At 50.5% G+C, this 25351-nt stretch overlaps 3 long non-coding RNA genes across 5 annotated transcripts in view; 2 read left to right on the plus strand and 1 right to left on the minus strand.

The window, feature by feature from the left end:
* The window catches only part of LOC107157919, a 9915-nt gene extending 7552 nt beyond the window's left edge, over window positions 1-2363 (plus strand). Inside the window, exon 3 of the long non-coding RNA XR_001505564.2 lies at window positions 264-2363. This is a non-coding gene — a long non-coding RNA (uncharacterized LOC107157919). The remainder of the gene's footprint in view (window positions 1-263) is intronic.
* Window positions 1-14124, minus strand: part of LOC107157918 — a 54173-nt gene extending 40049 nt beyond the window's left edge. The window contains exon 1 of one of the 3 annotated variants that reach the window (XR_007346510.1): window positions 13994-14124. This is a non-coding gene — a long non-coding RNA (uncharacterized LOC107157918). Of the gene's footprint in view, window positions 1-4957; window positions 6688-11272; window positions 11654-13993 lie in introns of those variants that run through there. The other 2 variants (XR_007346511.1, XR_007346508.1) reach the window with 2 other exon arrangements.
* Window positions 14125-14592: 468 nt separating this feature from the next.
* On the plus strand, window positions 14593-25329 carry LOC107157920. The gene is made up of 3 exons (XR_001505565.2): window positions 14593-14731; window positions 15410-15556; window positions 16953-25329. It is a non-coding gene; the product is annotated as an uncharacterized LOC107157920 (long non-coding RNA).
* The last annotated feature ends 22 nt before the right edge of the window (window positions 25330-25351 follow it).

The following is a 25351-nucleotide window of genomic DNA, read 5'->3' on the forward strand; positions in this document are numbered from 1 at the left end:
AAAAAAAAAAAAAAAAAAAAAAAAAGACCCTCACTCCGAGGAGTGTACAGTCTGGTAAAAGGAGTAGAACATATTCATAAATAACTCATTCGACCTTACCAATGCACCCATGAGTCAGCCACTCAGGCTTCCATTTTATGGACGATAAATCCCAGGTTCACAGTGTTTGAACACCTTCTAGAGGCACAGTGACAGAGCCTCAATTTGAACAACGTCTCTCACTGCTGAAATTCACAGTTTTTTTTTTTTTTTTTTTTAAACAGGACTCAAAGCTTTTCTTAAAGAGGACGCCTTGAACTGGCCCTTTAAAGCCTATGGGATTTGAACGAGAGGAGATGAAAGGAAAGAGCGTGGTGTGGAGGGAAGAAATGAGAGTGGGAGGCAGTCGTGATATTAGCAGGCATGGGCAATGAGAAGAAAGAGGAAGTCTGTGGATGGAAAGTGTGAGCTCAACCTTTTAAAATGTTTTTTGAAGGACTCGTAGGTCATGCAGACAGAAAAACCAGCCGTCATTCAGAAATGCAAAATTGAGACCCTGGCAAGAGGCCTGAGCCAGATATTTAGATCTGAGTATCCACACACAAACGGAGCTGTGGGAGCCACCAATTTACCAAAGCAGGGGGTCTCGTCAGAGGAGCAGTGAGAGGAGGAAAGAAGAGAACCAGGAGCAGGACACCCTACCTTAGGACGTGGAAGAGAGGAGCAGAAGGTGGGAAAGAATGAGTGGGCAGGCGGCTCCGAAAGCCGAGCATCCTTGAAGCCAAGTGAGGAGAGAATTCCAGAGAAAGGGGCACACAGCACAGCCATGATGAGCTCTGCACCAAGACCAAAGAGAGTGGGGACTGAGAAAAATCCCACCGGAGGGGCAACTGGGGTGTTTTTGGTGACCTTTAAAGCAGTGTGCACATCATAGTAAAATTGCTGAAAATGAGAGCAAAGGGAAACATCTTAAGTGAGAGGAGAAGAGGCAGATTGTGGTCACAGGAGCCACAGTTAGACAGCTGATGTCTCAAACAGTTAAATATAGAAGATAACAGAAAAGTCTTAACATGCTGAAAATGAATGACTGTCAACCTAAAATTTTATGCTCCCCGCCAATTCTTCAAGAATGAAGATGAATTAAAGAAATTTACAAAACCCAAATCAGCATATTTATCACTCACATTAAAGGGAAGACTGTTTTTCAAGACCAAGGAAAATAGCTGCAGTTGGAAAGCAAAAGACACAGAAGGAAATAAATATTTTTTTAAAAGCAAGTATAGAGCTGGGTGTTGTGGCACACACCTGTAATCCCAGCTACTCAGGAGGCTGAGGCAGGAGGATCCCATGAGCCTGGGAATTTGAGGTCAACCTGGGCATCACTGCAAGATCCTGCCTCAAAAGAAGGAGAAGGAAGAGGAGGAGGAGAAAGTATTTAGGTAAATATAAATGGACAGTGACCAAAAATTTTTTTTAATTTTGTCATGTTAAAAACATACATTGCTTAGGGCTGGGTTTTTGGCTCAGTGGTAGAGTGGCTTGCTTGGCATGCATCAGGCACTGGGTTCAATCCTCAGCACTACATAAAAATGAAATAAAAGATGTTGTGTCTATCTATAACTAAAAAAAATATTCAAAAAACATATATTGTTTAAAATGCATGATGATAATATAAAATTTGAGGAAAGTAAATGAAGAGTGGTCCAGATTCTTCAAATGCCTGAAGAGTAAAAAGTACCCATTGATATAAGAATACATACTGTAATCTTAGGCTCATAACCAAAAGAGTAGTAAAAAGAATATGCAATTTCCAAAGAAATAAAGTAAGTGTGATGCTTTAAAAATCAATCTAAAATAAGCAATTAAGGGGGCTGGGGCTGGGGCTCAGTGGTAGAGTGCTCACCTAGCACACGTGAGGCACTGGGTTCGGTCCTCAGCACCACATAAAAATAAAATAAAGGTATTGTGTCCACCTACAACTAGAAAAATACATTAAAAATTTAAAAATAAGCAATAAAGTTAGAGAAACATGATCATAAAATTTAGATGGGACAAATAGAAAACACTAACTAAGGGACTAGGTTTGTAATACAGTGATACAGCACCTATCTAACATGCACAAGGTCCTGGGTTCAATCCCCAGAACTATAAAAATAAAACCCAAGATTTAAAAGAAAAGCACTCAATTGTATAGGGTATTTAAATACAGATATAACAGGAGTTGTACTAAATATGAATGGACTAAACGCTCCAAATAAAAAACAAAGATTGCCAGACTGAATGGGTTTTTTAATTATTTAGTGTTCACAAGATAAGCATATAACACTTAAGAATACAAAATGGTTAAGAGAAAAGGTAGAGGAAAATATATATTATGCTAATCCAAAGAAAATTGAATTACCTATAAAAATTATCAATCAAAATGGAATTTAAAGCAAAAAACACATTACTGAATATAAAGAAGGGCATTTCTTAGTAATAAAAGTTCCAATTTCCCACAAAGCTATGACATTATAAAATTGTATATGCTTCCAAATACATAAAGCAATAAGCAGCACATCTACATATTGATAAATTCATGATGACAATAAGAGAATTAACTCACCACTTTCAATTGCCTGACCTAACAGGCAGACAAATGAGTAAAAACATAGAAGACTCATACAACTCAGCCAGCAACCATAACCTCATGGACATACAGAACTCTGAGCTCAGAACTACTTACTAATCATATTCCATTTAAGCACACAGAGAACAGTTTCAAAAATCATCCATCTATTGAGTCACAAAGCCTGTATTAGTGAATATCAAATAACTGAAATGATACAAAATATATTCTAAATAATTTCAAGTAAGCTATAACTTGATGACCACAATGATGAGGAAACTTCCATGCATTTGAAAATTCAAAAATACTGTTAAGTAACCCATGAAAAATCAAAATGAACATGTAAAATTTTTAATGGAATGATAGTGAAAATATTATATTTCAAAAGTTGTGGAATAAGTCTACAGCTGAGATGAATATTTATCATTTTAATTGCATATACTAGATTATAAGAAAAGTTTAAAATCAATGAATTAAGCAGATGTCAAGAAGTTAGAGAAAGTGCAGAAAATTGAACCCAAAGAAAAAGAAGAAAGATAAATCCAGGATTTAATGAACTAGAGAACAACAACAAAAAAAAAAAAAAAAGGAAATGTGAGCAAAACCAAAAGTTGGATTCTTTGGAAAGAGTGATAAAATTGATTCTTTTAAAAAATCCTAGCAACATTTATTGAGGGGGAAAAAGAGATTAAAATCGCCAGTGTCAGACATATAAAGAGACATTACAACAGAACCCAGCTTTATTAAAGATCACAGGAAGATACTAGGAACAATTTCATGCCAATATATTTGAAAACTTAGATAAATTGTAAATCCTTAAAAAATAAAATTTACAAAAAAAAAATTGACACAAGGAAAATATAACTCAGTAACTATTAAGTAAGTTGAACTGATAATTTCAAAACTTTTCCACAAAGAAAACTCCAGACTTGAAAGTACCACCCTGGAAATGCTCACAAGCATGCACCAATATACAGCACAAGAATGACCGTAGCAGCATCACTCCCAATAGCCTGGCCTGGACACAGCCCAGATGTCCATCACAAGCAGAAGAGCAAGTTGTGCCACATTTGAAAATGCAGTACTATTCAGGGATTATCGCTCGACATTAATCTACACAGCCAAGTGGGTGGATTTCACAAGTGAAAGAATATATAGTAGTACAGTTGCATTTATAAGAAGTTGTCAAAATGGCAGAGCTAAACTTTAGAGTATAAGGATATGCATTTTTTCCTTCTGACAAAGCTCTGTTGGGTGAAGCAGGTTTAGGTTTGCAGCAAGGTGGAGACAAACATACCCATCTAGCTCCCACCTGGCCATGCACACCCTCCCTCTTGCCCTCCCCTCCCACAGAGTGCTGCATTTGCTGTGCTGGTGATCTGTACTGACACACCATCTCAGAGCCCATAGCTTACCTTAGGTTCCCTCCTGGTGTCCCCCGTTCTGTTTTGACAAATGTAAACTTTGGTGGACTTGCCCTCGTAGCATCCTAGGAAAAGCTTCACTGCCCTAAGAACCCTCCATGCTCCCCCCATTCATACCCCCTTCCAGTGAACCTGGCAACCACCAATCCTTTCACTGTCTCCAGAGTTTTGTCTTTTTCAAAGTGTCATATAATTTGAGTCACAGAGTCTGAACCTTTTCAGATTGGCTTCTGTCGCTTAGCAATATTCATCTGAAGGTCCTCCGTGACTTTTTGCTATTGTGGTGGTGATGGTACTGGGGATTGAACCCAGGGCCCCTTGCATGCTAGCCAAGCATTCTACATCCCTGGCACTTTTTAATTTTATTTTGAGTCAGGGTGTCTCTAAGTTGCCCAGGCTGGCTTTGAACTTGTAGTCCTCCTGCCTCCAGCCTCCCGAGTAGCTGGGATCACAGGCATGATCCCAGCCCTCCATGTATTTTTGTGGCTGTGTGACATTTGTTATCTGGATGGACCTCCATCTTACTCATTCATCTATTGATGGGACTCTCAGTGCCTCCAAGTTTTAGCAATTGTGAAGAAAACTGCAATAAACATTAATATACACATTTTCATGATAAAAGGATAAAGAAAATTTAGGACATTTTTACCATGAGACCAGGGTAGTGCCCTCCTCTGGAGGATGGGCAGGCAGGGGAACCCAGAGTGCATGCACCAAGGGCAGCTGTATTTCTTCACCTGGCTGGTAAGCACCCCACAGCACTGACTTCCTGATAAATCACTGAGCTGAACAGCCTGTCTTCAACACTTTCCATAGTGCATTTAATTTTACATTTTTAAAAAAGTGATGACAGAAAGATTCAGAAAGAGGGAAGGAGGCAGGGACTGAGGGAGAAAAGCAGAGAGCTAGAGGAGGAAAGGAAGGATGTTGAGGCGTGGGGACGCACCTTATGTGGCCTCAGCCTTCTCAACAATGGAAGAGGCCAGACCTCCTGGAGACACCAAGGGCTTGAGCGGCCTCGACAAGATTTGCAATGACCCGGTGAGCAACACATAAGTTGGAGTCCACTAGAGGCCAGGAAATGATTGCTGAGAAAATGCCACTGAGCAGGAGTAGCCAACTGAGATGCCCAGTAGAGTCCGGCAATCACTTCCTGAACAAGGTGCTTAGGAATCGGGGGAGAGACAAGCCAGTTGGTCAGTGGCAGCTGATTCTCAGGCTCTGAGTCCAGGCAGACTCGTCCTGTCATCGCGGCCATGTGGCGGAGTGGACAAAGTGTGCCCCGGGGGCGGGGGCAGCCTCTTGGCTCCCACTAGTGGTTGTTCAAGAATAAGCCAAGACCCCATCTCCAGCTTTGCAAGTTGAGCTCTAAAAATCTAAATTTGTCTTGTGATCTCCTATTCTTAAATGTCAATAACTAAGTCAAATTATTTCAAATATTCTTCCAGCCAATCAAGACCCACTCTGTGTCCCAGATGAAGTCGGTGGGGTCGAGAAGCCTGGGTGTGCAAGTGGGGCTGCTGTAGATCCAGCAGCCACAGCCACTCTCAGTCAGCCACCCCATCAGTCAGATTTGGGGTGTGACAGGCTGAGTGACAGAAGCAAAAGAGAGACAAGAAGCCAAGGAAGGGCTCACACCAAGATCCAGGAACCCAGAAAGGCCTAAGGGCCCAGGCCCAGGGAAGGGTCAGATATGCAAGGTCCCCACAGAGACAAAGAGCACAGAAGTGGGAGGGACGAGAGGGTGCGAAGTCGGAAGGAGTTTCAGAAACCAAGGGCTCCAAAAATAAGCCTTTCCCTTTTATCACTTGTCTCTTTTGACGTTAGTTGTGTCAATGTGCTTTTTTTTTTTTCTTTTTTTGCTTCCTCCTGATTCTAACATTCTGCAGGCACCCAGAGGTGTGAGGCTGGCAAAGCAATGGGACTTTGGAGCCACAATGCCCACCCTGAGTCAGGCAGCATACATCTCTGTCCCCGCACCACCTCTGTCCCTGCACCCTGGTGGCGCAGTCAGGTCCACAGGCCAAGGCCACCCGTGGTAGGGCTTGTGCTCCATCTACCTCGGGCCCCCGTGGCTGTCTTCCAAGAAGTGCTGGAACAGCGAAAGCAGCTCAGTGTGCACAGGAAGTGGTCAGCAGTTGGGAGCAGCTGCAGGGAGGAGGGCCAGAGAACAAATACCAGAGTTTGGGAAATAGGGCTTTGGTCGAACAAAGTTCACTGTTGTTTTCCAAGAAAGCAGAGCCCGGGTGAGCCACCCCGGAGACACGGAGAGGGGCAGCGGGACTGAAAGTTGCTCCACACCCTGGGCCTGGTACGGTTGGCCACCCAACAGTGACCAGGGCTATTGTTCCCCTCGGGACAGAGGGCCAGCAGCAGCTCAGGGCCAAAGAAGACAGACAGGCAGTCACAACAAGACCAAAACACCGCCAGGGAGACCAAGATGAAAGGAAGGAACAAAAAAAGTTCTAGCCTTTGGACGAGCTATGCAAATTAACACAAATCAATGTCCCATTAATTGCTCCATGGAAAACATGAGCTGCCCACCTGGGCCAGCATGAACCTTTGGAGGTGGAGAGTCCCACATTTCTAGCAGAATGGAGCAGAAACCCATTACCCCACACACACACACCAGAAGTGCCATCAAGAGACCTGGCTGGCTGCCTTCTGGTTCCTAAGGCCATCATATTTTAGAACTGGACAGTCCCTGGCAAATCCTGCCCTTCCGAGGACATAGGTCATGGAGACACTGGGACAAACCAGACTGCTTACATGCACATTATGGGCAGATTAGCCAACTGAAGGCTTCCGGGTACAAAGCAGGGTTTATTTTAAGAAATTAATTTAGATAGCAGTTGTATTGAAAAGCAACAAGTTTCTCAAATGGTTAGAAATAAGACAGCTTCCCATTTTTCCTAATGCCATACATTTTTTTCACGTTGTTCCTAACAGACCATCTGTTAAGACTCTTCTGTAAACTACCTAAATATCCTTGGAAGTCATTATTACTTTTAACTCAATAGATGTTTGGGTTTTTTTTTTTTGCTTATCTAATAGCATATTAATCCCCATATTGACGTGTTTGTAGCCCGACCACTCCCAACCCAACACCTAGGAGTTCCAGGTGCTCAGTCGATGAATGAATGAATGAATCAGTTGCAAAAACCAAGCCTGCAAATTGGACCCTCCTGCATTTGGGGGATGAGAGAGCATCCTGAACACTCATGAGCTCCTGAACCATACCAACCCCTCCCCATTTTCCTAGCTCCTCCTCACAGCCGCCCCAGGATGGGGTCGGTGTGTGCAATGGTTAGGATCAGGGTGGCCCCCCGAGACCGTGTGTGGAAGGCTTGGTCCCTGGCATCACCGTGCCGAGGAGCTTGTGGAGCCTGTAGAAGGTGGGGTCTGGAGGGAGGTCTTAGGGACTTGCCTTTGAAGAGGTGGGAGGACCCCAGCCCCTTGCTCTTTTTCTCTTTCACCCTTGGGCCATGATATGACTGGATTCTCTCCACCCCATGCCACCACCATGACGTGCTGCCTCACCACAGGCCCCAAACAGTGGGACCAATCAATCATGGTCTCAGACCTCCAAAACTGTAAGTCAAAATCAATCACCTTCTCTCTCCTTATGTCTTTGAGCTGGGTGTGTGATATAGAAACAGAACACTGACTGCCACACTGGTTATCCCCATCTCCCAGATGACTTGGCTGAGGCCAGCAACAGGCAGGACCCAGGTTCAAGCCAGGCCCGCCCAATCCCTGGCTGAAGCTCTCAGGTGGACTGTTAAATTGAATCTTAGTCCTCAGCCCAGTCTATGTGTTCTTACGAACTGTGTGCAGTGTTCTCGGCAGACAAAATCGCCAATGAGGTGTGTGTGGACAGGAGGCCAGGAGGAGGCCTACTCCCCCTGGGGCGTACGGCCACCTCCTAGCTGCCCCTGCTCCTGGCCTTAACCTTGAGTCCTCCCCTCCCCCAGGCCCTAAACCATCCCTAGGCCCTTTGTTCCTCCCCACAGCTGCTCAGCAAAGTCTCTGATGTGAAATTATGATCACAGGTTGTACTTAAAATAATTCCACAAAATGCTCTGCCTCTCTGCATTGATGAACATAATGGAGGAAAATTTTCTAGAGAAAAATAAAGAATCCACTTTGTCCAAGATTGAAAAAAAAAAAAAAAAAAAGAATCATGGGCTGCATACATAGCATTTGTTTAGACCTGAAAGATTCTGTCCCCAGGAAGCTGGCCAAATGCTGGAACTTGGGAAACCTGGGCGAGGAAGAAGAGCAGGCTGCTGGCAGGAGCAGAGATCAGGCACATATGGGTCTGTTTAAACTGTGAGGGGGCTGGGAGACCCTGGGTTTCCAGTATCCAATTTCCAGAGCAAGTGGCCGAGCGGCACCTCGCCCCTCCCAACAGCCTTTCATGCCACCACCACGCGGAACAAGGTGGGCGTGGGCGTGGCTTCTTTCTCCAAGCTAGCGGCCTGTGAACCTAGAGTCCGCACTGCAAGCAGGGCAGGGCTGAACACAGACCCCGAGCTCTGGCCCCTCGCTCCCTGGGCACCCAACCCCTGGGCTAGCCTGAGCCAGCCTGAAGCTCTGTGCTTGCCCTTTCTTCAGGATGGCCCTTCAGCTTAGGGTCCTGTCCCAGGGACCCAGTGATCAGGCCATGAGGAGCTGGAACAAGGCTCTTCCATGGGACCAGCTCCCACCTCAGCAGGCAGACTCCACAGAGGACATTTCCCCCATTTCCTGAAACTTCCTCCAGGGTTGAGCCCTGAGCAGCGTGCAGGTAGAGATGAGCCAATCCCCACAGAGATGATGGCAGGTTTTGCTCCTGTGCTTCTGACCAAAACACCCAGAAACAAGGAGGCACTTGGTCCATAGGCCTGCCTCAGGTGGGACTGCAGCAATCAATAAGGAGGTGCCTCAAGAGCCCCTGTACACACAAACTTCTGTGAAAATAAGTGCTGCCTCTCCCCAAAGCACACAGCAAAAAACAGCCCTTCTGGACACTGTCTGTCTGTCTGTTGAGACTCTCTGCCCGTCTGATAAGCTGGCCTTATCATGCTTGGGGCTTGTGCCTCCCCTAAAATGGTCAGTAGGCCATACCCAAGGCCTCTGAGGCCCTCGAGCACAGTGAGGTGTGGGAGCAGAAGACTGGAGCCATTGAGTCCCAGACCCACCACTTCCTGACAGAGAAGCTCCATGCTCCTCTCTGGGCCCTGACTTCCTCACCTGTTAAATTTGGGCATGACTCTGTCCACCTCACTAGGTGGTTCTGAGGGTGCGATGTTGGTAGGAGAGCTTTTAGAGCACTTGTCACCAGAGTGGCAGAAGCAGCAGGGCAGGAGAACCCATGAGCACTCAGGTCGGAGGCAGAGGCATGGTCCATGGGAATGCTACAGTTCCCTCGCCTCACCTCCATGCTGTCTGCCTGGCTGCAGGTCTGCTTCCCAGACCCCCCAAAAGGAGTGTGGCCAGCCAGCCTCAGCATGGGCTCCCTTCACACCGTGCCCCTCTCTTCCTCTCTTAGGAACAATTTTGATGCCTGGGAAACCCTGAGTACCTGTCTTCTCCAGGCTTGCTTTTTAGAAAGAGGGGGGGGTGGGAAATCCCAGTTTCCTTTGTCTTTGGGCCACATGATCTCCTTCTACCCCACTCAGCCAGGGTACACCAGGAGTGGGCAGAAGCACTGGTTGTCCAGTGAAAGGAGATGGCATCACTGATACTATTTGGATTCACTGGTGCATGGCAATTAAAACTGTAAAAAGTGGCCTGGCTTTGAGCCTGTGAACCTAGAGTCGATGGTCTTGGTCTTGAGACGCTCTGGAGATAAGGCACCTCTCACCAGCAGCAGACCTACCCTGCACATCTATGGCACTGCGTACCCACAGTGACCCTCCTGGGGACCCTCTCCTTACCCCAACACCCCCGCCAAAGAGCGCGGTTTACTCGATGGCTCACCACCGCAGCACTCGGGAGCGAGGCCACTGGAATCCCTGAACAGGGGACTCTCCCTCCCCATGCAAGCCCTGGGCCCCTGCAGACCAGCAAAGAAAAAGCAGGGACCCAAGGGTCACGGGGCTTATGACAAGGGCCCAAAGTGCCTCCTCTTTCTTCTCACATTTTCCTTGTTTGCAGACGGCTGCATGTAATGAGGAAATGCTGTCAGCAGAAGGGAAGGAAGCTTCGCCCTGACCCCCAAGGACCTGTGTCCTCCGGGCGTGAGGCAAGAGCATTCCTTCGCTCTGACCCTTGAAGGGCAGCTCCATCCACCCACATGGACCCAAATAGGAAAAGTGGAGAGGAATGGAGCACTCACCCACCCCATGCAGGTGACATCCTGGGGACTCTTCCACACAATAAAAATGACCTAATAACCCTGAGAGCTGCTATGCCTAGTCTCTCCACATCCCATGATCCCGTCTGACCCTTGCCGTCTCCTCACTGATCCTGTAAGCTTCTTGCTCTTGTTGAATGTCCCCTCACCTCATGGATGAGGGAACTGAGGCCAAAAAAAAGTGGAGGATTCCCCAGGTGGCACTGTAAGGGACAGAGTTGGGACCCAGTCAGGCCTGTCTGAACTCAAGATCACCTTTATTTCATCTCTCAGGCCCTCCAGGGGGTTCAACAGTGCTGTGGCCTGAGCCTCACCGCCTTTCCACTAAGGAGGCCCAATACCCCATGGACTGAGGGGCGTCCCCCTGGCACACAGGGAACCCTGGCCTCTGGAGGTAAGTCCCCTTCCAAACCTGGAGTTAATGATAAAGCTGGAACAACGTAAAGACTTGCATCCCCTCTCCTCCTTTATCAATATGTGACTTGGGCTGAATGCCAAGTCAAACCTCTCCAGAGCCACATCCTCAGTGGTAACTTATTAAAGAGTAAATCAAAGTTTGCTCAAAGAGAAAAGTAAACATCCCCAACTGTCCATGTGAGGCCGGACCCCGAGCTCACTTCCCGGTCGCTCTGTTGACTCAAGCTGTGATCCTAGATAAGTGGCTACCCACTCACCGCCCAGGCCCAAAGTGCAAAACTGGGGCAAGAGCCCCAGGACAGCCTGCCCCTGGGACGCAGGAACTGGCAGGCGCGGCTCTGATGGGGTCTGCGGCTCGGAGAGGAAAACCAGACAAAGGCGGCCCGGTACAAAGCCCTGCGTGCAGGTAGCAGCTGCGTGCCCTGCGTCTCCGATTGTGAGGAAGTGGGTCACTCCTTTGTCACACTACCGAGGACCCCCACCATCCTTCGGATCTGTACTCACCCAGGACTACTGGGAGTGAGGAGGGCAGGGCCGCACTCTGGGACTCAGACGGCGGGAGGAGTAAGAACAGCATCCACAAGAGTCAGCCCTCATCACACCACGAGCGTTTTCAAAGAAACAAATAAAAATAGCCAGAAGTGGGTCAGCACTTACAGTGAGGCTGGAGGCAGGAAACTGGGGCAGAAGTTTTATTTCATAAATCCCAACTCGAGCGCTCTCGCCAACCTGAGTCCCTCTTGTTTTTCTTCCTTTTCCTTCTCTGACTTCTGGATGCACCAGAAGAGTGTCAAATCCTGGCTTCATCTATTTCCAAGGCTCTTTGCCCTGAGGCTGAGGGGAAGATGCTAAAAGGAGCTGACTTGGAAAGCAGGTGGGAAGGAGATGGCACAGGCAGTCTGCCTCCCTCTGCAGCCTCGGCGTGTTGCCTAGGGGAAAGGGCAGCACCCAGGTGGGAAGCATGAGTCCTCAGACTTTCCTGAACTGGAGCAGGCCTACCCACACCAGCACCCCCTGTACTGCCCCACAGGTCTGTGGCACCTGGGATGCCACACACAGGTACACTTGTACACACAACAGGACACACATTTCCAAAACACATACACCCAGCACACATGCCTGCATAGTCCAAACCCATTCCCACACACACCCCTGACGGGCACACAGTTGTAGACTGTACTCATATACCCACTCAGCTCCCATGCACACACATGGTGCATACACATGGCACCCGTGCACATACACAGTACAGCTGGCTCTCCCCATTGTGAGTTCCATGTCCACGGATTCAGTGGGGGAAAAGAGCTTGTCTTACACCGACAGGCTTTCCCCTTGCCATCATTCCCTAAGTAATGCAGTATAACAACTTCTGCCCTGGCAGGCACACTATGGTAGGTACTGTAAGCAGCCTGGAGATAATCTGAAGTACGTGGGAGAAGCACGTGGACTACATGCAAAAACTGCTCCCTTTTATGCAAGGGACTTGGGCATCTGCAGCTCCTGATGCCCTCTGTGGGGTCGTCAACCCCATCCCCTCTGGACACCCAGTAGCCACTTGCCCTACTCCTGTGCACACACTGGACCTGCAGAAATCAGAAACTGGCTCCTGCTCTCTGTACCCTTGACCTTGGCAGCTCTCCTTGGCACCCACATTTGGCAGGATTACATTTCCTTGTGGCCTCAGTGATGTGATGGGGCAGATTTATTGGGCTTATCAAAAAAAGAGAGAAGGTGAGAGCAAACTCTGCGGTGCAATCATCTCAGCCTTCGGTTTCAGGCTGCAGCTCCCCAGGGCCAAGACGGAAGAAGGACAAAATGGGGTCGTTGGGTGAGAGTCTGTGTGTGCGGCCAGTGATTTGCTGGAGCTGTGAAATGCGCACTGCTCTCAAATGTATCGTCTTTGAATTCAGCAAAATTCATACCAATCTGGGTTTGGTGGGTGACATAAGCAGCTCGCACAGACCTGCTTGTGCTCCTGCAAACACACAGGCTCAAGATGGGCTAAAAAAAGAGCAGGCTCCAGGACTCTGGAGGAATGCCATGGAAGAGTGGCCCTCCCTCCTGACTCTCCTCCTGGGGAAGGCCACCGCCCAGAGGCCTAGCGGTCAGCACTCTCACCCAGGCCTCAGGGCTGGAGGAGGGCAAGTGGCCCCCTCTGGGGTTCTGCTGGGATGCGGACTGTGCTCAGGGTCCCTGACAGCCCCATCCTCTAGCCAGCAGACTCTGCCGTGGGCAGTCAGCTTTGTCACCTTGAAGTGGTATTCATTTCCCTTACTCACAGCTCAGGGATGGGTCCTCGGAGCCTTTGCCCAACAGAGCCGCCTGTTGGCTGTGAGAGGGTTAGGATTCCAGAAAGACTCGACCTCAGCTTGTGTGTTCAGCTCCCAGACGCCCATGGGTGGACAGGTCTCGGGTGTTTCTTAAAAATCATGCAGTTTAAAAGATCTAGCAAGGATGGTGGAATGTGATGGACATCATTATCCAAAGTACATGTATGAAGACACTAATTGGTGTCAACATACTTTATACACAACCAGAGATATGAAAAATTGTGCTGTATACGTGTAAAAAGAATTGTAATGCCTTCTGCTATCATTTATTTTTTTAAATCAATTAAAAAAAAAAAAAAAAGATCTCCTGGCTCTGAATCTGGCCTAAAAGTGAGGAACCAAACACACACCAACTGCACAAAATCTTCAAGAATAAAGGATTTTTTTTTTTTAAAGCTTGGGGCTTTCAGGGTGGGATTTTGGGGGAGTGAAAAGAAGATCTCAATCAAAAGAAACTTAAGACCATGGCCGAAATTCCCTTTTCTACTACTAGCTTTTTTTTTTTTCCTTTTTTTTAAATGACAAAGTCACACAAGAGAGGAAATGAAAAGGGAAATTTTTAGACTTCTCATCTGTCCAGAAAGCCCCGGCTGTTTCAGAACCCGCCAGGGTAACCGTCGGGCCTGCGGTCACACTGCGATCCCAGGAGGCCTTGCGCACAGCCACTCTATCAATAAGGAAGTACCATCACTAAACCACAAGCCAGCTTTTTTTTCTCAGCCCACATGTTGCTCTACAAGGTTTTAAAACAAGCGACTTTCCTGTTTTTGAAACCTGTGAATCCTCAGGACTTCCAGGTTACCCAAATTATTTTATCCCTTGCAGCAACGACGGACGTGAATTTCAAAAGTGCTTTGCCCGGCCTTTCCTCCCCAGGCTGCGGACGTCCACTTACCCATTGGATCCTTATTTACAGTATCGTGTTGCCAACCGCTGACACAGAGGAAAGAAAACACCAGTTATACATTAAACTTCGCAGTGCAGCATCTGTGCCAGGTGCCGTCGCGAGGCGTTTACTCACTGACCAGAGGTGGATGACCCCACCACCGAGAACGCAACAGAAACTACTCCTTAGGAGCGGCTGGCTGCTGTTCATGCAGACACACACATGCCTACAAATGTAGCATAAGGAGGCACCACAATTCTAGGGAAGCTATTATATTTATCACAGAAAGTGCAGCAAACCTGTTGGGAAATTTTTAAGTACAACCAAATGGCATTCCAAATGCCTAAGAGGTTGTTCAGGTTGCTGGAAAAGCAACCCAGAAAAGCCTAGGTAGAGGATTCTGCAGGGCGGTGGGTGAACGATGTAAACTGTCGGGCTGAATCCTCAGTGGTATGCAAGTCAGACTTGCTTCCATTGAGCAAATAGAAGCACGCAGATGAAAGGCTGCATTGAGAAGACATGAGACAAGTCCACAGGCTTCTCCTTCCTGCTCAGCTCGGCAGGCCGAGAACCGCATGCCAGACCTAACAACTGCGTCTGATGGCCATCCTCTGGCTTAACTTCCGCCCTGGCTAGTGGCCACTTGGCCTTGCTCAAGCAGTGCCTGCAAACCTCATCATGTGCTCTCTGGCTGGAAGCGGCCATCCTCCCCAGGCAGAACTGAAGTTCACTGAGGACTTCCGGAAGGTAATTCACATTCTGTTTTCAGTAGCTGCCCAATGAGAGTGAGGATAAACCACGGGTGAACTATATTCTGCAGCTCCAGCCAGTGACCTCTAAGCCCACTTTGCAGAATTCCCCACGGCAATAATGAGCCCAGCAGACACTTATCTAACCTCACAGCTTTTGTTCTTTTTGGGTTAAAATGAACACTTAGCTCATCAACACATACACATACACACACACACACACACACACACACACACACACCCCTTCCCAAAAAGAATCTGCTCTCAGTTTGAGCACACAGGTATTCTGTTTATCTTCTTCTCTTCCTTCCAACAAACCTGCCAGCACTAAAAGGCTGGGACAGGCTCTGCAGGGCTCTGGGCTATGACCTCTGTGTCCGAGGCTGGGTTCTCTTGGAGCAGCCCTGGCCCCTCTCTGGTCAAGTGTGGAGTGTCACAGCAAGGAGCCTCAGGAACAGATCAGAGAATTTCGACCAGCCCACTGTGGCATAGCACAGTCCGCCCTTGGGGAGAAACATAGAAGCTAAGAATTCCAGAGAATTCCAGACTTCCCACACAGACCAGCAGTTATTTTTAACCACAGTCCTCATTGGCAGACAATCTGCTCTGTTTGTATGGAAAGCATCCTGTTCTTCCACCAGGTTTTTAAATAACCACGTTTCCTCTCCTCCTTCAGAAAAGCCCAGCGACATACTAATGCGAGGTAAACATGGAACTGCTTTCTGACCCCCAGATGCGGCGCTCAGGCCTTGGATCAGCACAGGGGCTGCACCATGAGTCTCACCCTGACAACGTAGAACTCAGCTCTTGCTTCTCTCCAGGAGTAAGTATTCCCCAGTGAAGAAGGAGATGCCTCCACTGACCCCACACACCCAGGGCCATGCTTAAGGCCTGCAGGCTGCATGCCCCACTCTCCTGGGCCAGCTCCAGGGCCATCATGGGCACTGGGCAGAGGTGCTTCTGGTGAGGCCTTTGCAGTAGGCCTGTCGGTCACCTGTGGGTGCTCTCCATCCTGACATCACCACCCCATTTTCTCAGGCCAGCAAAGCACAGAGGAAGATAGGCCATGGGGTGAATCCAAGATATCGCCTTATATTTGTGTCCATGAAGAGTGACTCATGTTATAGAGTCTCTCTCAATTTCTTTATTTAGTACAACAAAATACCCTGTAAGGAATTGAGATTCATGAACCTTCCCTTAGGTAGCCAAGACCCCACGAAGGTCTTTTTCAAAAGCAGCCCAAGAAGTCAGCTTTGGGGGGATCTCAAATAGCACATGGAGAGTAAGGACTGAGATAATGTTTCCAACAACACAGCCTACAGACTCAAAAAGTGCTAAATCTCAAAGACACTAGGCAGAGGCAAGAAGAGGCACCCTCAAAGATTGAGCTATGTCATTCAGAAAAGGAGCTCAAGTGCCACAAGAAGCCTGAGCAACGAGCAAAACAAAGGCAACATTTTCACACATTTATGCCTGCAATTCTACAAATACCTGTAATTAAATCAATAGGTTAAATTTTATAATGCAAGATTTGACTGTCACTTGCATCATTAAAAGTTTATATATCCAAGCTGGCCAAGAAAGACCAAAACTTTTGTAACCCGCCCATTGGGAAACGAGGCATTGCCTCATATTTGGGGTTGCATATATGGTACCAGCACCTGCCAAGCTTGCTCTTCCTAACAAGAGTATTTGTTGAGCACCCACCAGATGCAGGCAGTACGCCAAGCTCTGAGAATAAGCATCCTTGTGTGCATGCTGGTCCTGTGAGGGATGTCCTGTCATCCCCTCATTTCTTCAGGGGAGAAAACCAGGGCTTCGAAAATGTGAGTTACTTTCTCAAAGAAATAAATGGAGCACAGGTCTGATTTATTTTGCCTACTGCCCCTGAAAGCTCTTTTACTCTCCCTTCCCCCAAGTAACCACCAAGACCCACCCTAAACCATGTGGCAATATCCAGGTTTCTATTACATACTTGAAATAAGGAGAACTGGGCAGCTGGGGGAGGAGGGAGGAGCATCTGCCTGAGCCCAGCATAGCCATCACTTCACACTGTCATGGCTAAATCATGTCTTTGGCTATGGAGTCCACTGATGGATGGTGGATAACATCACCAATGATGGCTGGAATCTGCTTAGGTACTTGCAGGAGGCCTGGCTGGGGCAGCCTGTGGACTTAGACGTTGTTCATGATCCACATGCTCCTTCTCTCGTGTGCAGACACGTCGTCACGCTGAGTTCCTAAGTCCTCACCACCTCCTCTAATACCAACTGGCCATAAAGTGGGGGAAAGAAGCACATCAAACTCAGGCCTGCTCAGGTCCAGCATACAGGATGGTGTTTCCCGTAAAAGCAAAAGGAAAACATGGCCCCTCGTCCTGGAGCCACCCCGTAATCCCAAGCAGTCATCTCGCTTTCCTTCACTGCCGTTCCTTCATCATCAAAATGCCATATTTGAGGACCATAGCTGAAGTAGCCAAGTAACATTATCCAATCAAGGGGAGCACCATCTAATGGTCACAGAGGCTGCGGCGTCGGCAGCCACACGTGTTTCGTGGAACGCACTCCCGTGCCTGAGCAAGCAGGAAAACACGCGAGGGAAATGATCCGGCTGAGAATGAACTGCAAACTGATGAGCACGCAGTTGCTAATGCAGTGTTTATTATTTTTTACTACAATAAAAATTAACCTGTACACCACGCTGGCCAGCCAACAGAGTGAACTCCACCGTCTGGATAGCGGCATTGGTGTCTCTGTAGCCTCGGGTTGCAGGGGACTGATGCCAGGTCCAATTTTATTTGTAAATAGGACCTGGGTGTCTGGACAACAGAACCGGGAGGTTCCTGGGAAGCAAGATCCAACATGCCCATGAGCCCAAGACAGGCCCGGGAAGTAGGATCCCTTCCTGCATCCCCAGGCTCCTGCATTTCCCAAGAAAGAGGTTCCACACGCTCGCAGGAGAGTTGCCATCACCCTGCATCACCCGCTAGATGACAAAGTTGTGCCTCTCAAGGGAACCAGGGAACATGGGGCATACGGAGGGGCCTCGGGCGAGCCCTGGCAAGCTCAGCCAGGCCCTGTGACAGCAGCAGCAACCACGGCCCCCGCCTCAGAGCCGACCTCTCCTGGGGCTCCTCCATCAGCTTTGCAAGCAGCTGGAGGAGTCTACTCCCCCCGCAGCGCCCTGCACAAGCAGGCCTAAATTATGACTCATGGAAATCCCCACTGCTGCGGGGATCAGGTCGCTTTCAGACTCCCAGCAATTAATGGCCCTTTTGGTCAAAGGAGAATAGGAAAAACAAAACCAGCCTGCAAGGCTAAGGGCTTCAAAACAGGCTGTTTGGTTTCTAGTAAATTAGAGGGAGTGGGTGGAGAGGTACCAGTAATGCTGTCCTGTACAATGTGGTCTTCTTTGACGTCAGCAGCAGGTTTCTCTCTCCCTGTCTCCTCCTTTCCCTCCCCTCTCTCTCCCATGTTCCCTCCCTCTTGCCTCTTTGTGTCAAAGAGACAGATGACATAGGGTGGCTCTGGAAGACGACTCATAGTCCAACACTACAGTTCAGGGTCTCAGAAGACTCCCACCCTTGCGCGAAGGCTATGGTGAGAGGTGGGCAAATTAGCAAGACAAAAATGCACGGGACTCTGCAGGAAGAAGGGCAGGCCCCGGAATCAAGCAGCAAGCCCCACTGGCCGTGCATTCCTCCTGTCTGGCCTGAGGAACGGTTCTGTCTGAGGGAACATTCTTCCTGTAGCACAGAACACACACTGGTCTCCAGTGGGCCTGAAATAGTATCCTGGAGAGCATGCACCCTGCTCTGTGGTCACTCTTCCTGGCAGCCAGCTGGGGCTGCTGGGCCAGGGTTTCTCCTGGCTCCCCCGCTTCTTCCACCAGAGCTGTTTTTCTCCACAGCAATGCTGCTGTGTGTTAGCACAGAGCCATCTAGACTGAAGACTCGAGGCAGGCTGAGCGCTCTGAGCCCGGCCCTGCCATGCTGCATCTCCCCCTTTCAATGGTATCTTCCAGCCCCTCTGTTTTAACAGGGACAGCAGCTTAGACCCCTGGGAGCCCAGCCAGGTAGAGACACGGGAGTCTCTGTAGACTGGGCCACTTCCTCCGTGGCTCTCAGTTGCCACATGGCCTCAGCAAGCCAACTTGGTCTCTGGAGTAACGTGACTTTGCAGAAATGCTTTCCACAGGCAGCTCTGTGAGAGCAGAAATCCATCCCCGAGCCCTCGGGTTCTGCAGGGCGGGAGGAACAGGGGGCTGGAGGAGCAGGGGGCAGGAAGAGCAGGGCTCAGGCCTCGGGTACACAGCCTGATTTGTCTGTGCGAGATATGCCGCCTCCTCCTCTCCCCTCCTCTGACCTGCACAGCAAGGCCATCAGAGGGCCTCAGAACAAGGAGTATTTTGTAAGCCAACGCTTCCCAAGCTGTCTGTGGGCACCGGGTCCATGGGAAAAGCAGACTGGCAATGGGAAAGCACATGTAAGAGAGAACAGAGCCAGTCACATGGGTCTATTCAGAGATCAGAACCTGAAACAGAGCTGTGTGTGTGTGTGTGTGTGAGTATATGTGTGTGTGCATGCGCACACTTGTGCATGTCGGGGCAGGGAGTGCTCTGTGGTATCATGAGCAGAAGATAGCGTCTCAGTGAGAGCACAGGCCCAGCTCACACAGGCATTGACACAGATGTGCAGTGGATGGATGAACCAGCAAGTGAGAGAAAAGATCTAGGAGAGGAGGAGGCCAGGGGCGGCCTCCACCAAGCTGTCTCACTAACAGTGCAGGGACCAATCTGTGCCTGTACCATGGGACAACCAGGAAGAAGGCGCCCTGGTGGCCACCTGACCCAGCAAATCACCAACCGCCACTAAACCACAATCATGATCTTCAGCATCCCTAAGGGGCTAGAGTCTCCCTACTGCCTCCCTGCCTGGTCCTCGTCCTGCCTGGCTGGTATCTGCTGTCGTCATTCACAGCAGCAGTGTTCACTATGGCCTGTGCAAGAGGAAAGAGCTAACTCTGCCGAGCAAGTGTTACGGCGTGTGGGTGCAGAGTGCACTATTCCCACTCACACAGTCTGAGAGGTAAGCATCATGGCCCCCATTTTACAAATAAGGAGTTGCAGAGAAGTTAAGTCACTGGCCCAAAGTGATGCAGTAGCAGCAAAGAGACGCTCATGCTGACATGAGACACGTTCCTTCGATGAAGACAGGTCAGTGAAAGCTCAGCTCCCATTGCAGAGGAGCTCGGAGGACATCAGGGGACTCTGCAAGCCCCACACTCTGTGTGTATGTGCCCATGTGAGTGGCACACGGGTGAGTCTACTCAGCCCAGGACAGCACCTTCAGCTGGCACATCCAGCCCGTGTTCTACCAAAAGCCCGTGTTCAAAACCCACTTATTGAAAAGCTCATCTCTGGTTGGGCAGGACAAACGCTTGGCCTGAGGCCGTTCCAGGGGACTGTGCTTCTCGCCAGAGGTTCCTGCCCGGGAACAAAGCCCAATAAACCACACAGCAGAACCCTTGGAAAGATCAGCAGACTCAGGTGACGACAAGTTTATTTTAAGTAAATCAAGAGGGAGACGGGATGTGAAAACAGTTTCTGCAAGGGCTGGGGCTCATCCTCGTCCCTTCTCTGAGGTGGAGCCCACCCACCCAAAAGCACTGACTGGAACAGAGAGGAAGAGCCTGGTGGTCCCCATGAACCCACAGCTGCCCATGTGGAGATGTGCCCATGGGGCACAGGGGCTCTGCACAGTGGAAGCACCACTTTGCTCAGATCTCTCCATGCGTCCTCCAGTTTCTGAATGAAGACTCTGCTGCTTTTCCTTCTTGGCAAAGCTACTCTCATTAAAAAGCCCGTATCCTAGAAACTGAAGTGGCCTTGGATGCCATTCTGTTGCAGCAGACTGAACTTTCCTTGCTGAATCAGACCCCTTAATATGTCAACGATGAGTCACACACAAGTAAATGAGCCACCAGGAGGAAGAGAGATAACGAGGCGATATTTATCAGTGGCTGTCTCTTAGCAAATGATGAGCATTGCCTACCCGCTGGTCATGTTGCTGTGCGTTACCTTCCCGACCATCACTTAGGCACTCCTGGGATGGCTTCTAACTGTCAAGATTTATAGGAACTGGCCCTTCACCACCCAGGCCAAGTGGGCTGGATGTCTCCAAGCGTGAGTCCTGACGAAGGAAGCCTAGTATGGAAGGGTCCCTTCTCTAAGTCCTCCTTGGCTGGAGCAGACTTCGAGCCAATGGCCATCTGTCAGCAGAGCAGGCCTGACTGTCCAGCCAGTGCCTGGAAACCTGGGGCTCCACTTGAGAATGGGGGCGTAGTGATTTCTTGGGATTCTGAAAGCTCAGGGTCACGCATCTGAAACGCAGCTACCCTCAGAAAAAGGGTGACTTACATTCTCATGAAGGAAAGGATTCTGCTTGGTAATGAGCACGGAGCAAGAGGAGGAGGGCAGGACGCAGGGGCAGCCATGGAGCCAGCAGAGGAAGGCGTTGAGGAGGAAGTGGGGCCAAGCACATGGTGGCTTTGGGACATTCCTGACGTGCTGACCCTCAGGTAAGCCTAGGGATAGGCACGTTTGATGGAGTGTAGAAAAGAAAGGGAAGTTGTGCCAACCACACAGAGAGACGCCACAGACTCCAGGAAGACCATGCTCGGCAGGAGGAGGCAGCAACCATACAAACCCCAACCTGGCTCTCCAGGAAATGTGTCTGCACAGGCATCCCATGCTGGCCACAGCCCTCTGGGGACCAGCACTATGCAGCCCAGGACCAATTGGTCGACAATGAGCTCCTAGAATCCCAGCCCCTTTACAATCAATGAGGTAAGCTGGCACTGCAGAAGCCCATGAGGCGGTAGGATTATCATTGCACTACATGATAGAAAGTGCTGGGTTCAAAATGGCAGACGCCCTAGGAGAACAAGAAATGGTAAGACTTCCACACTGTGCATAGGTTCTTCATAGGCTGGGCACGTTTGAAGTTGCCAGATGTTCCCAGAAATCGCAAGATGATTCCAAGATGAAATGAGCCACTGATGGCTGCAGATAAAGAGGTCACAGCACATGACCCTCCAGGACCACAAGGCCAAGGACAATCTGCCCGTCGCAGTTGCATGGGCAACCCCTGCCCGTGGGGGAGGGGCAGCCAGGAGGAAGGATGCTTCCGAGTCTGTGAGGGGTTTCCATCCCATCCCAGGGCTTCTGGGGGCCTCTGCCGGGCCCTGCGTTTCATTTCCCCACGGGGTTTCCGCTTTCTGTGGAGGGCGGAGGCCAGGCGAGGCTGAATCGGGAGAACTCTGGAGGAATAGATGAAGACCCACAGCCTTTCCCGGGTCCTCTTTCCATACTTCTCTGCTTTCGTCTCTAGAGTTTCCTGAATCCCCAGAGCAGGACATGTGCTGAGTGGACAGATTGGAAGGTGGAACCAGTTTGCTGGGGCTGCTGCCACAAAGTACCAAGCCCAGGAGGCTTAGACAACAGAACTTCCTTTCCCCACAGCCCTGGAGGCTGGAGTCCAGGGTCAAGGTGCGGCAGGGCTGCTCCTCCCAAGGCCTCTCTCTTGGCTTGCAGACAACATCTTCTCCCTGCGTCCTCACCTGACCATCCCTCTGTGTGATCTGTCTTCTCATCTCCTCTTCCACAAGGACCCCAGTCACACTGGATGAGTTCCCACCCATGTGATCCCATTTTAGCTTGATCACCTTTTGAAAGACCCTGTACCCAAGAGGGTCACACTCTGAGGTCCTGGAGATTGGGACTTCCACCCTTACAAAGATGAAGCAGGAAGAAAGACCAACAAACCCGTGTGGAGCCCCCACCCTGTTTGGCTCTGGCCAGGCAACTGGGTAAAAGAACTGTCCGTGCTGTCTATCTCACTGCACCTGAAGGAGGACAGCCCTGGAGGGAGGAGGGCGGATCAGTTCTGACCAGAATGAGCACGCATCAGGCTTCCCCCAGGGCAAGAGGGCTCCACACACTGGACATATGCTGCATCCCGGGAAGACCAAGTCCAGAGCCAGAAGACCCTCCCAGACCACTAAGGAACCATGTGGCCACCACTGCAGGCCCAGAGAAGCCCACCAGCACCTTTCCAGATCAGGAACACGGTGCCGAGGTGAAGTGCCCCCAGTGAGACCAGGCCTTCCTGCTGCCCACCCTGCAGCCCCCATGAAGCCTGGGGGCCCACAGCTGCCTGGAGCCACAGAGCAGAACTGAAATCCCCATGATAGCATTCAGGTTGGTTGTGCCGAGCAGGCTACCCACCACAGACCACAGCCAGCTGCTGGGTGACAGGAGCTGCTCCTCCCTGGGATAATGTCATCCATGAGAGGAGAGTGAAAGTTTCTACATCCTCCCCTCCATCCCTTAAAACACCCAGTATTCTGTGCCCAAAACTGCACCCCTAGCAAGAAAGCCAATTAGAGGGACAGAGAGGCTGCCTGCCTGTGGGCGTGTTAACCAGCCTGCTCCTCTACTCCCCACAGATAACCTGTGACATCACTTGCTTGTCATTATCTGTTTTGTGCATGTTGCTTCATCTTCAGAGACATCTCCAGTGGGTGTTTGGGTGACTAAAAGGAGGTCAGAGTTCCTCTGATCACCAACCAGACAGCAGGGGCAAGCCAGGTGACCCTTGGCTGAAGTCGGCCTGGCATAAACGCAGAACCCTTCCTTCCAGTGTCTTTCAGGCTGTGCTCTCCACCTGGACTGCAGCCCCTCACCACCAGTGAATCTCCCCTGCGAGGGAGTGGCCCTTTTGTTCTTTTCCAGCACATTCCTGCTCAGGTCCCCACGTAACCAGTCACCTGGTCTTGCCAGGAGTCTTGCCTTTGTGGCCCAGCACACAGGGCAAGAGTGCGAGTCAAGGTTTCCTCTGCTCCGCTGGGATTTTCACGGGGTTTTTATCTGGTTTCATTTTCGCCAGCCTTCTGAGAACGTTCTCGTGTTCCTCCTTCACGCACCCCGTCGATCCTCCAAGGCATTCTGCCCAGAGAGCCACACAGCTGTGCATCCCCCAGAAGTGGGGCTCAGAAAACCCCCTCACCCCAAGGATTTTCAAACCAGAAACAGCCCCTGCCCCAGACCATGCCCCTCGCTGCCAGGCCTGGGGTGGGCAGAGGTGAGGCCACAGGACCTGGCCTGTGTCCTGGGAAGAGCCTTGGTGCCTGGTGAGGCTGGTCGAATTGACTGACTGCCCAGGACAGGGGCCCTTTCCTCTGCACTGACCATGGTATCCAAAGTGAGCTGCAGCTCAGCTCTGTCATCTCCACAGCACCAGGATGGAGCCTCCATGCTCACTGGGTCCCAGTGAGGCCACCATGGCCTGGTGAGGTGGCAGTCCCTCTCTGGTGCGATGAGCAAAGTGTATCACCTGCCTGGTCGAGGAAGCTTCTCAGAGAGACAAAATCAGTGTTTGAGAGACAGCAAGCGCCTTGCAGGCTGGCCCTGCTGCGGTGTCCTGGCCACACCAAGCCCTTCTGGAAGCGCCGTCTGGTTGGACTTGCATTTCCCACACATGCAGCTACTCCATTTCTCACTAGCCATGGGGTAGCCCGATGCTGGTCATTGTACCTGAGCTAGTCAGCTGACCCTCTGCCCTGATGGCAGCAATGGGAGGGTCTAGGGTAAGGGAGAGAAGGCAGCTGGAGAAGAAGCCACCTTACCCAAGTAAGATGAGGACACAGCCCCTTTGCAGAGGGTGTGGAGGGAGGCTGGAGGTCCTGCGCCCCAGGCAGAGGCAGGCATCTGGATAGCTGCAGTGCTCCTGGGACAGGCAGCAGGCAGCAGCTTTGGATAGCCACCAGGACCCTTCCATGGGGACATGCTGGCCACACTGTCCTCTCCTGTCTCGTCATCTGCCAAATGGACAAGTGGACCACAGGAGAACTGGCTCAAGCACCTCTGCTGTCATACTGACCCCTGTCTGCAGGCCCTGGGGCCTGGCCTCCCTGGCACAGGCCACCCCCAGGGCGAGGTTGCCCCTCAGACGCACCCACTCGTGTCTTTCCACCAGAACCACAGGAAGGCCTGAGCAGGCTTGCTAGAGCCAGGCCCTGGGGCCCACTGACCCCCTCACTCAGCTCAAGGGGTCTGGGAGGGCCAGCAGACACGGGTCAGAGCCTCTGTTTTGGCTCCAAGTTCAGGGAGTCTAGCCAGAGCCACACGGCGTCCCGGGGGACCCCTCGGGAGCGGACCCAGTCCTGAGTCAGAGGAAACACTCACTGAATCACCATCCACTTCCTCCCACAGCTCGGCCCAGACAAGCGGCTGCTTCCCAGGCACAAACCAGTGACAGCACTCCAAAGGGGAGCCCACCGGCCCCACTCCCACGCATGAACCCCAAGCCCCATCCATGGGGCCCACCCTCCACTTTTCCAGAGTAGAGCCCCACGGCTTTAAGCAGCCCCATCCTGTCCTGTGCTGACCTGGCCATGCTATTTCTCACTTCCCTCTTCAGGGCACAGCCACACTTTCCAAATGCCATGAGTCATCACCACCAGCAACGGCTCCTGAGTGGGGCCGGAAACCGCCGAGCGCCAGACCTGGACAGCAACTCCCACTGTGCCCCCCCCCCCGCCCAGGCGCTGGTCATGGT

The sequence above is a fragment of the Marmota marmota genome, unplaced genomic scaffold (genome assembly GCF_001458135.2).
Source record: "Marmota marmota marmota unplaced genomic scaffold, marMar, whole genome shotgun sequence".
Lineage (NCBI taxonomy): Eukaryota > Metazoa > Chordata > Mammalia > Rodentia > Sciuridae > Marmota > Marmota marmota.